The sequence below is a fragment of the Pongo pygmaeus genome, chromosome 5, assembly GCF_028885625.2.
Source record: "Pongo pygmaeus isolate AG05252 chromosome 5, NHGRI_mPonPyg2-v2.0_pri, whole genome shotgun sequence".
NCBI lineage: Eukaryota > Metazoa > Chordata > Mammalia > Primates > Hominidae > Pongo > Pongo pygmaeus.
Window position 1 is genome coordinate 42866573 of NC_072378.2, and position 12945 is coordinate 42879517.

A 12945-nucleotide genomic window follows, 5' to 3' on the forward strand; every position below is an offset into this window, starting at 1 on the left:
CTCTTCTGAATACTTTTCACTTCCAAGATCTCTATTTGTTTCTTTTTCATAATTTCCTTCTTGTCTTATGGATTCAGTTGTCTTTTATCCCTGTGATGAAAGGTTCATTATACTTCTCTTAAAATCCCCTTCTGTGAGTTCTATGATCTGTTTCTCAGGTACTAGTCATTTGTTTCATTTTGTGCTTCTCTTTTACGACGTGTTAGTAATTCTTGGCTCTGTGCACATCTTTTCCTTTGAGGTTCTCTGTTGCCCCAACTATGGGAGCTATTTATTGCAGCCTTCTTCCAGCAACTGTGGAGGAAGATGATGGGGATGGGCCTATATGTAGCCTTCTGAGTCTGAAGAGACTGTTTCTCCTGGGTGTCAGCAGCCTACTAAGACATTGCCTAGGGACATAAGGATTTCCCCTCACTTCTGAGAGCAGAGATACCTCTGCTAGCCACTGCATGCACAAAGTAGAAAGTGGGAAGGGGCAGAAGTATCAGGCTTCTCCTACCCAAGTGTACAGTGCTGGGTTAAATAGTAACCCTGCACAATTCATGTTCACCCAGAATCTTATTTGGAAATAGTGTCTTTACACAGAGACTTGGTGTCTGTGTCCAAATCACTATCTCTGTCTTCCCAGTGGGGAGAAGACCATGTGAAGACAGAGATTAGAGTGATGCATGCACAAGCCAAGCCACACCAGAGACTGACAGTAACCAACTGAAACTAGAGCCTTCAGAGAGAGCAGGTGCCTGCTGACACCTTGATTTTGGACTTCCAGCCTTCAAAACTATAAGAGAATAAATATCTATTGTTTAAGCGTCCCAGTTTGTGGTACTTTGTGATGGATGCCCTAGGAAACTGATACACCAAGTAATCCTACCAATCACTCTTGCCCACCCTCCGCCCCATTTTTCATCTTTCCAGTTTTTAACAGCAAGATTCTCAAGTTCATGATAATGTAGAAGCCTTTTCCATCTTTCTTGTAGATGACAATAACAAATCGACCCCATATCACCCCCTACTTTTAGCCAAGAGAAAGAAATTTACCACAAGACAGTCTTTCCTACTTGGTGTACTTGCAGTTGAAACTCAGTGTTCCCTCCTAGACATCAGGTCATTGTGATTCAACTCTTTGAGTCTCAGTTGATTCATCTAGAAAATAGGAATGATAATACTACCTCCTACCCAACAGAATTATCATGAAGATCCATAAAGATAAGTGTCTTTGTCCGTTTTCTATTGCCTTTTTTCTTTCTTTCTTTTTTTTTTTTTTGTCTCGCTCTGTCAGCCAGGCTAGAGTGCACTAATGCCATCTTAGCTCACTGCAACTTCCCCCTTCTGGGTTCGAGCAATTCTCGTGACTCAGTCACCTGAGTATCTGGGATTACAGGCATGTGCCACCATGCCCAGCTAATTTTTGTATTTTTAGTAAGGAGGTTGTTTGCCAGGCTGGTCTCAAACTGCTGGCCACAAGTGATCCGCCCACCTTGGCCTCCCAAAGGGCTGGAATTATAGGCATGAGCTACCGTGCCCAGCCCATTTTCTGTTGGTTATAACAGAATACCTGAATCTGGGTAATTTATAAAGAAAAAAAAATATTTCTTATAGTTATGGAGGCTAAGAAGTCCAAGGTCGAGGGGCCACATCTGGTGAGGGCCTTCTTGTTGGTGAGGACTCTGCAGAGCCCCAAGGTGGCATAGGGCATCACATGGCGAGGGGGCTGAGCATGCTAGTTCAGGTCTCTCTTCCTCTTCTAATAAAGCCACCAGTCCTACTCCCAGGATAGCCCGTTAATCCATTAACCCACTGATCAACTAATCCCTTCATGAGAGCAGAGACCTCATAACCCAGTCACCTCTTAAAGACCCCCTCCTCAATATTGCCATGTTGGGGATTAAATTCCAACAAAGTTTTGGAGGAAATAAATATTCCAACCATAGCAATAAGTTTGGTAAAGCCTCTTGCAACAGAGCCTGACTCAGAGTTGGGGCATTATATTTTCCTTATGCTAAGTGCCACTAAGATAATATTAGCAACTATGACACATATAGAAAGTAATACATGTCATCACAACTTTTGCACTGGTTACCCAATTCTGTGAAGATACCTTAAGAAAATAACATAAACTACTGAAACTTCTTTACGCTTGAAAAATGTTCATCATAGTAATCCTTTAAAAAAGACACTGGCAGTAAACTGAATAGCCAACAATGGGGCAATGATTACATAAATCTGCATTTTCCAATGTATATATATTTTCTACTATGCAAATGTTCTTTATCAATTCATATGTATAAATATACTTATAAAACTTGTAGTATTTTAAAATATTTTGTAATTTTGTTTTCTTTTTATTTAACAGACACATATAATGCTTATTATGTACCAGGCACTGTTCTAGGCATTGTTACAGGCACTTCAAAAATATTTAGAATATTACACTTATAAATATTAGCTCATTGATATATGTTTTACAATTTTTTGTAAAATTTTTTATGTTTAAAAAAGTATTACAGTTCTACAAAAAATATTAATTTAATATAATCTTCAATAATATTCATGTTATTAAGACAAAATTCAACTTTCTGTTTAACATGACACATACTTTAAATCAATTATGAAAGACAAAATATAATTTGTGATTTACATTTTGAAATGGAATTGTTTATTACGGTTAGTTTAGGGACCAAGCCTATATTCAGTATAGATTAAAAGTAACTACATGCAGCTGGGCCAGGTGGCTCATGCCTGTAATCCCAGCACTTTGGGAGGCTAAGGTGGGTGGATCACCTGAGGTCAGGAGTTCAAGACCAGCCTGGCTAACATGGTGAAATCTCGTTTCTACTAAAAATACAAAAATGGCCGGGCGCTGTGACTCACGCCTGTAATCCCAGCACTTTGGGAGGCCGACGTGGGCGGATCACGAGGTCAGGAGATGGAGACCATCCTGGCCAACATGGTGAAACCCCGTCTCCACTAAAAAAAAAATACAAAAAAATTAGCCGGGCATGGTGGTGGGTGCCTGTAGTCCCACCTATTCGGGAGGCTGAGGCAGAAGAATGGCGTGAACCTGGGAGGTGGAGCTTGCAGTGAGCCGAGATCGCGCCACTGCACTCCAGCCTGGGCAACAGAGCGAGACTCCGTCTCAAAAAAAAAAAAAAAGAAAAGAAAAAAAACCTAGCTGGGCGTGATGGCACATGCCTGTAACCCCAGCTTCTCGCGAGGCTGAGGCATAAGAATCACTTGAACTCAGGAGGCAGAGGTTGCACTGACAAACCACTGCACTACAGCCTGGGCTACAAAGTAAGACTCTGTCATAAAATAAAATAAAATAAAATAAAATAAAATAAAATAAAATAAAATAAAATAAAATAAATAAAATAAAATAAAGGTAACTACATGCTATGGCAGTCAAATGGACAAAAGCTATTGTGATTGTCTAGTGTTTAGAATTTTTGCATTTTAGCTTAAAATATCAACTTTTTTTAATTAAAAATTTCTTTTCACATCAGATGAGTAATGTGCTGATGTCATAACAAGGAAGTTTGAAGGAGTCACATCTCACATATTAGCATGAAAACCCAATCATCACCCTTATGAATCACAAACGGATCTCAACTTTTATTTTTGGACATTTTATGTTTTGTTTCAAAACAAAGAGATGAGAGAGATTTCAGGCTGTCATTTGCAAACAATTTTCTACAAGTACATTTGGAAATGGAATTGGGGTATGGATAATCATTATTCCCAGTAAATGAATTGTTCCTTGCTATAGTTTGAATGTATCCCCTAAATTTCTTTTTTTTTTTTTTTTTTTTTTGAGACAGAGTCTCACTCTGTCATCCAGGCTGGAGTGCAGTGGTGCAATCTCAGCTCACTGCAACCTCCACCCTCCCGAGTTCAAGTAATTCTCCTGCCTCAGACTCCTGAGTAGCTGGGATTACAGGCACCCACCACTATGCCCGGCCAATTTTTGTATTTTTAGTAGAGATGGGGTTTCACCATGTTGGCCAGGCTGGTCTCAAACTCCTGACCTCAGGTGATCCACCCATCTCGGCCTCCCCAAGTGCTGGGATTACAGGCGTGAGCCACCGCGCCCAGCCAGCATAATGTTTTTAAGGTTCATCCACGTTATAGTATGCAACCGTGTGGAATTTATAACTGTCCAATAGACTTCTTAGGTGTTAGTCCCCAGCGTGTTGTGCTGAGCGGGGTATGGACTGAGGGACTGGCTTATCATCTCCACTAATCCTGTGTGTATCCACGTGACACACACCCAGAGGCTCTCATGCCGCTTAGCTTTAAAGGGGCAATGTTTTAAATTAAAAACTGAGCTACTTTTTACTTTTTGAAATTAAAACAAATGCCATTGCTGTCTTTGACAATATGACCCTCCTGGAATGATGTTCATGAATCCTCTAGAGAATCACAAGCACCTTCTGGGACCCCCATAAGGTGGACCTTTTTGCAGCCATTAGATGTGAAGCTCATGAAGACAAAATCTATGAGAAAAATATTTATGATCTAATGTCACAGGGGAAAGTGTAATATGAGTTCATAATATGCTATGAAAATTAGAGGAAGACCATTTAAAACTACATAAAGATACTTCTGGTAAGAAGACAGAAAGGGAATGTACAAAATAATAACAATACCATGCTGGATGGTAGAACCATGGGTACATTTTTTTCCTCCCTGAACTTTCCAAAGATCTGTAATGTGCTTATATTACTTTCATAATTTAAACAATGATCACTGACCTTGAGCAGCTTTTTGCTCAAGTCAACCTAGGTTCAAGCCATCACAAAAGTACATGCAGACCCTCATGTATCAATAGATAGGAATCTTTAAGTTAAATGATTGGAAAATTACACAGGAACCACTTTCTAATGTTCACTTTGGAAAGATAACTGCCATTGGCTTGCCTTTTAGAGGACAGCTTCTTTTAATGAGGCCCTTTTCGTAACTTCATTAATCCACCCCTAATGGCCTTTAATTAGATCAAATTCTGTTTCCCACACACTTCTTTAAACAAAAGAACAGTACATTCATGTAATGTACCAGGCCACCTATTTAGCCCACCTATTTTAATGTGTTGGGAAGGACATCGGCTTGGTTGTTCAGGAGGTCTGAGGTCTAACCGTAGCTGTGTGGACTCTGGCAAGTGAAACTCCCTTCCAAACTTTTTTCTTTCTCGTCTGTCCCATGTGAATGGGAGTCCTGACTTCTATGGAGCTCTAAGTGAGAAGGAAGTTCTCAGCTCCTTAAATGATCTCTGTATTTCTCATAAGTAGACATACTCAGGCTGAAAAGCAGGAAAGTAGAAGTGTGATCAAAAGGCTGGAAAGCAGGAAAGGGAAGTGTGATCAAAAAGGGTTCACATGAAAATAAGCAAGACAGGAGAGAAAGCACCAGAGGGTAAATCTCAGGAGACCTGAATTCTACTCCCAGCTCTGCCACTGGTCACTGGCGATCCTGAGTTAGTCATTTCCCTTCTTTAGGGCTCAGTTTCTTCTTCTGTGAAATTAGGTGACAGGTCCAAGTCCTCTCCGGTCACAAATTCTATTTTTTTTTTTTTTGAAATGGAGTTTCACTCTTATTGCCCAGGCTGGAGTGCAATGGCACGATCTCAGTTCACCACAGCCTCCGCCTCCTAGGTTCAAGCGATTCTCCTGTCTTGGCCTCCCAAGTAGCTGCGATTACAGGCATGCACCACCACGCCTGGCTAATTTTGTATTTTTAGTAGAGATGGGGTTTTTCCATGTTGGTCAGGCTGGTCGTGAACTCCCGACATCAGGTGATCCGTCCACCTTGGCCTCTCAAAGTGGTGGGATTACAGGCATAAGCTACCGCGCCTGCCTCCTCCCTCCCGTCACAAATTCTATTAATATGTGATGCTATATCATAGGACAAGGATTGCCTATTTAGCCTCACTTGGTTCTTAGAGGACCTCTTTGTTATTCAAAGGACTCAGCAAAATGTTGACTTTTTAATCTTTTAATTCATTCTGCCATCATCTGTGAAGTAAATCAGAGGAGAAAATCCAGATCAACATTCCCATCTAAGCCAGTTTCTTGAGGCTGATACTTAACAAACAATAAACTGATGAATCATGAGATGGCCTTGGAAAATATTAGACACTTAAATCTTCTCAACATTTTTCAGGAAATAGGCTGTAAATGGGGGAAGAAAAAAATGTAAATGCGTTCAAGATGGGGAATTGTCTTAAATAAAAATAACTACATTTTATTTTTAAATTAAAAAAAATACTTCCCCTGCAAGAACACTTAGGATGAGAACAAAAATACTATTAGGGGTTTTTTTCTTTAGAACTCACAGCCAACTCTTGCTAAACAGAGCATTTTGGAAAATTTGCATCATGGCTGCAGATTCAGGCAAGGAGGGTGGTTGGGATGGGTGAGTTTTTCAGCCACTTTCCCAGTTACTTGGTTTCCCTGATGGTGACACTGTGCTCTAAAACCAAACACCACAATCATCAGGGGAAGGTGTGGGGTAAAAGCATGGAGGTGGCAACATTTATCTTCCGGCTCAATACCTGGTTCTCTCCTGCGGTGGCAACTCCTCTAAAAAGGTGCCCACTAAGGCCGGGCGCGGTGGCTCACGCCTGTAATCCCAGCACTTTGGGAGGCCGAGGCAGGCGGATCACGAGGTCAGGAGATAGAGACCATCCTGGCCAACATGGTGAAACCTCGTCTCTACTAAAAAAAAAAAAATACAAAAAATTAGCCAGGCGTGGTGGCAGGTGCCTGTAGTCCCAGCTACTTAGGAGGCTGAGGCAGGAGAATGTTGTGAACCCGGGAAGTGGAGCTTGCAGTGAGCCGAGATCGTGCCACTGCACTCCAGCCTAGGCAACAGAGCAAGACTCTGTCTCAGAAAAAAAAAAAAAAAAAAAAAGGTGCCCACTACACCCATAATCCTTTTTGTTTCTTTCTTTTTTTCCACACAGTCAAAGCTTTTTACCAGGACAAAACTTCTAAGTGTATTGTTCAGCTCTATAAGTGGTCGAGCATGTCCTACACTACGTTATATGTTCCCAATGTTGATAAGCTTCTACAGGATTCAAAGGCAGAATTTTCCAGCTAGAGTTACAGTCACCAGCCTGGGTTGAGATAGCATGGGGATGTGAGAGGAAGGGGTGTTTCTAGGGTCTATCCATCAGGGTTCAGTGGCAGAAACCACTAGGGCTAACTTAAACAAATGATTCCTTGACAAGAGAATTAGGTACTTAAAAAATTGTTTGAGGGGCTGTGGGAAGAGCCCTAGGGTGACCTTCCAAGAATGACTCCCCAGAACAAGATGGCAGAAATGGCCCATGAGGGAGCTGCCTCTTCTGTCACTACAATAAGTTGGAGAATGAGGAAATACTAGGATCACCTCGTTCCTGACGCCCACAAAGCTAAGAACCAGACACTGGGACTCTTCCCACTTCTGTCACAGAACTCCATTTATCTCCACACACGTGCATGCCAGGAGAATGACAGAGAATAGCAGAACTGTGGCCCCACCTTATTTCTGCCTTCCAAACACCCAAGTGAGTTTCCTTGATGGACTCAGAACTCCAGCTCTAAAGGAGTCTAGGAAATTAATAGTCTTTCTCTTTTTATCTGAAGCATTTAGCAAGGCATATTAGCTGGAAAAATTACCCCCACTTGTTTCTGCACTGGAATCCTATAAAAGTTGATCAACCTTGGGAACATATAACCCATTGTAGGGTATTCTCAACCACTTGTAGCTCAGAACAACACATTTCAAAGTTCTTCTGGGAGTCGGAATGGAGCTGAGTGGGCCCATCTGTAATATTTGACATGGAGTGGGGAACAACACAATTCCCCCTAGGCCCCTTGAGGTTCACTATGATACACCAAAGCCAGCCCTGAACATCATCATGTGTATAAGAAGAATCTATGCAAAGTGTAAGACCTTCTGGTGGGGAAGGACTCAGAGTACAGAATATAAATCACTCTTGGCTTCCCAGAGCTTACGCTGACTCATTTGAGAAACAGAAACAGTGACTGGCAGGCCAACATATACATACACATGCATATAATATACATATATGCACACACACACATATAAAACTTTTGAAAACAAATTTATGATTTGCATATTTTAAAAATCTACCTTAGATAGCATCAGTATGTAGAGGCTAGGGACATGTTCAATTCCAACATTTATTGAGGGTTGACTGAGTACCAACTGAGGGCTAGATACATCCATGTGTGCTTTTCCATTTAGTCTTCATAATATGTGAATGTAGAATTCCAGAAGCATGAGATAGCTAGACACATAGATATCCTTGGATATATAAAACAGTTATTAGATTTCCCTGGCAGGGAAATTTAGGGATAGAAACTGAGTATGTGTGTAGATGATGCATTTATCTTTATTGAGAAAGTGAGCATAGAGGAAGGTGCACTCATTTAGAGAAGATGTCGGATTTCCAAAATCAGACATGTGGGGAATAAATATGTGTAGGTCACATGGCATTGCACTGCTGATGATCATCTTAACTATAATTTAATGGTTAGATTATAATTTAATGATGTTATGAATGAAGTGTTATGACCTCGGCATACTGCCTGGTTGGTGTGTGCCCGTGTATGCACACTGTGTGTCTTGGGGAGAGGGAAGTTCTGTTTCAGAAGTCACCAAAGAGAAAGTTATTCTTCTACTTAAGAGGAAGCAGAAAAACACTAACCCACTGACACAACACATCACAAAACACAGAACACAGAAGTAGCTGGTCAGAACTCTCATATTCAAAGGCAGATCTTCCATCTCCAGCAGCCAAAGACTTAAGCCATGTTCCGGGTAAAGTAACAAGAGGAAGGCATTTTCCAGAACCCTCCTGAGGAAACCAAAGGCTTTTGGGGGGCAATTGAATGGGTAAGGATTCTGTATTTATAGGTAGAATGTGTCCAAGATGGATGGAGGAAGACCTCCTGATTTGGGAGGTAAGTCTTGCCACCAGGTGGCACACACTATTTTCTTTCTTGTTCTTTTTTATTTCTTTAATTTTCTATATTGATAGTAATAATAATAATGGTATCTACTGAGTTTTGTTTTTGTTTTTGTTTGAGACAGTCTTGCTCTGTCACCCAGGCTGGAGAGCAGTGGCGCAATCTCAGCTCACTGCAATCTCTGCCTCTTGGATTTAAGCAATTCTCCTGCCTCAGCTTCCTGAGTAGCCGGGATTACAGGCACATGCCACCACGCCCGGTTAATTTTTGTATATTTAGTAGAGACAGGGTTTCGCCATTTTGGCCATGCTGGTCTTGAACTCCTGACCTCAGGTGATCCATCTGCCTCGACCTCCAAAAGTGCTGGGATTATAGATGTCAGCCACCGCTCCTGGCTACTGAGTTCTTATATATGTATTTGGTATTTACTACCTCATTTAATAGGCATGTCATTGTTCTCATTTTACAGACAAGAGAAGGACACTTAAAGAGTTTACCAAAGCCATGGAAAAAATAACCATGGACTCCAGGATTTAAACCCACGTCTGTCCCCAGAGCCTGAGCTTTTAACCACCATTGAGGTCCTAGCATCAGGACCGAGTCAACCAAACTACTGTGGAAGTAGGCCTAGTTCTAGCACAAATACAAAGATGTGGAATAAAATATAATCCAAATAAATCTCCAGGTGCTAGGAATGAAGAAAACCATCAAAGGCAGAGCAGCTAGCTGAGCTGATGTCATAGTAGCCCAGAAGAATATGGATCTGGAGTTAGGGCCGGGGGCTAATACCCATGAGAGGACAGGAGGAAGGCAGTGAGCCCTGCATAAAATTGAAGGCCTTGAGCTGGTGTGGTGGCTCATGCCTGTAGTCCTAGCCACTTGGGAGGCTGAAGCAGGAGGACCGCTTGAGCCCAGGGTTTTGAGGCCAGTCTGAGCAACATAGTGAGACTCCGTATCTTAAAATAAATAAATAAATAAATAAATAAATAAATAAATAAATAAGGCCTTGTGGCACTCTTCCCCCATTAAATGGAGGTAGAAAAAGTGGACATGGGCCCTGGGAATCAGCCAGGAAGCTCACCATTTGCTTAAGGTCTGGAACATGAGGGGGAAAATGTCATCCAGAGAAACCTAAACCCTGGGCCTATGCCATGTGCATAGGAGTGAGGGCCATCGACATACTCAGCATTCTGGCAGAAGCAAATGTGTGAATCATCTCCGCAGAGAAAAAGTTACTACTCAAGAGTTTCAAGGATTCCCATTGGGAGAAACAACCTGCTGAAGACAAGTTCACAATAAAAAATTACAAAAACCCTACTATGCTGGTGAGAGTCAAATCCTGTCTAAGGTTTAAAGTGTGAAAAATAGGTTGGACTGGAAAAAGAAAGAAAAGAAAAAGCAACTGTCAATTTAAGCCAGAAAGAAGACAGACATAAAGAAAGCCAGCTGCAAAGTTCACAGGAACATTGCTTCCCCCAAAGTCAGTTGGCAGCTGTAAAATGCCATAAAGACCCCCTCTTTGACCAACGACTGCTTTCCTACCAAACTCCCAGACAGCTTTGCCATACACACCTATTGCTGGTGAGCCAATTGCTGAGCTACTGCTGCCTCATGGCAGCACCCAATACCTACTTAATCCCCACTTCTCTTAACCCACCCCACCCCCAACCAGAGTAGGAGCAACCAAACCAGAATTGATGCCTGCTTCCCTTAGAATCTTCAGAATCCTTCAGCAGCTTCCTGTCTTCCCTCTTTGGAGCGACACGCCACAGTTCCCCCAGAGTGGCCTCCCTTGCTGGACTGAGTTAATAACTAATTTGGTCAGACTACAGACTGGCTCCTGATGCTCCATGGTGATTAGATTTTATCAGTAGAGAGTTAGCATATGCAACAAACAGAAAAATTGGCACTTACCAAAAGTCAAAATAATAGAGAATCTAGAGGATGCTATAAATAATAAGTTGATTTTAAATGATTAAAGAAATGAAGGTGATAATAATAATGATAGCAAACGTATAATGCTGTCCTAAGGGCTTCACAAAATATTAACTCATTCAATCCTCACAAAGCTCCTGTGAAGTAGGTACTATTGCCTTCTCTCTTTTACAGATGAGATATTAGGAAATTTGCTCATGGTTACCACAAGCTATTAGAGTGGCAGAGCCGAGATTTGAACCCACGCAGTTTAGTTCCAGAGCATATGCAACTAATCACTGTAAATTAAAAAGCAACAGGACACTATTAAATAAAAGTAGGCCAATTTGAAGAAAGAACCAAATCAAACTTCCAGAAATGAAAAATAGAGTCACTCATTCATTCATTCATCAAATATTTATTGAGCTCATATAATGTGCCAGACACACAGAGGCTCTGAGGATATTGCAGTGAACAAACCAGACAAAAATCCTTGTCCTATTAGAGTTTACTCTTTTTTTTTTTTTTTTGGAGACAGTGTCTCGCTCTGTCACCCAGGCTGGAGTGCAGTGGCACAATCTCGGCTCACTGCAACCTCTGCCTCCCAGGTTCAAGCGATTCTCCTGCCTCAGCTTCCTAAGTAGCTGGGATTACAGATGTGTGCCACCACACCTGGCTAATTTTTGTATTTTTAGTAGAGACGGGGTTTCCCCATGTTGGCCAGGCTGGCCTCAAACTCCTGACCTCAGGTAATCCGCCCGCCTCGGCCTCCCAAAGTGCTGGGATTACAGGCATGAGCCACCATGCCTGGCAGATTTTACATTTTAATGAAGAAGACAGATAATAAATATAATGCATAGCATGTTAGGTAGGGATAAGTGCTACACAGAAAAAATAAAGTAGGGAAGGGGGATATGAAACATCAAAAAGGGGGTTAAGGTCATGTGTGGCGATGCGCACCTGTAGTCTCAGCTACTGGGGAGGCTGAGGTGGGAGGATCACTTGAGCCTGGGAGGTCGAGGCTGCAAGTGCCATGGCACTCCAGCCCGGGTGACAGAATGAGACCCTGTCTCAAAAAAAAAAAAAAAAGAAAAAAGAAAAAAGAGGGGAGGGGGCGGTTGAAATTTTAGATAGGGTGTCTGAGAAAGCCTCACTGAGAAAGTGATTTTTATTCCACTCCTGAAAAAGTGAGAGAGCAAACCAAATTGGTATATGGGGAAGAACTTTTCAGGCAGAGGAAGCAGCCAGAACAAAGGCCCTGAGTGGGGAACATGCCTGGTGTTTTTAAGTTACAGCAAGGAGCCTTGCTTGCTGTGTGGATAGAAGTAGAGTGTGTGTGTGTGTGTGTGTGTGTGTGTGTGTAAGAGAGAGAGAGAGAGTGAAAGTAATGGGAGATGAGTTCATGACATAACAGGGGGCTGACTCATGCAGGGGCTTGCAGGCCACACTGAAGACTTTGGTTTTACTCCAATGACAAGGGAGCCACTGGTGGGTTCTGAGCAGAAGGACATAAAGATCTGACTAACTTTCACAGCATCACTCTGGCAGCCATACTGAGAATAAAGGGTAGGTAGACCAGCCTGGAGACTACTGCAATAATCCAGGCAAGAAATTATGGTGACTTGGGGAGATCTATTTTTAGGTAAAACCCATAAGATTTGCAGTATTTGCAGTGTGAGACAAAGAGGAGTTAAAGATTTTTAAACTGATCATCTGTAATATCTGAATACCACCTGTAATCTCATTAAATGAGATAGGAAAAATGGCAGGGTTTGGGAATGAAGATCAGGAGCTCCATACTTCCAAGTGGAGATATCTTCTAGCCAGCTAGGTGTAGGGGTCTGGAGTTTAGGAGGGAGATCTGAACTAAAGACATAAATTTGAAAATTATCAGCATATCTGTGGTATTTGAAGTCATAAGACTCATGACTTCATCTGGAAAGTGGTTGAGATTGTAAAAAAGAGAAGAGGTCCAAGGACTGAGCCATGGGGATTTCATCATTAGGAAGTAGGGAAGATGAAGAGGAACCAGCAAATGAGACTGAAACAGAGCAACCAG

General features: G+C 41.9%; 1 non-coding gene across 1 annotated transcript; it reads right to left on the reverse strand.

Moving 5' to 3' along the window:
• Window positions 1-3497: 3497 nt before the first annotated feature.
• LOC129039797 (small nucleolar RNA U13) lies at window positions 3498-3604 on the reverse strand. The gene has a single exon (XR_008503495.1). It is a non-coding gene; the product is annotated as a small nucleolar RNA U13 (small nucleolar RNA).
• Between the last annotated feature and the right edge of the window lie 9341 nt (window positions 3605-12945).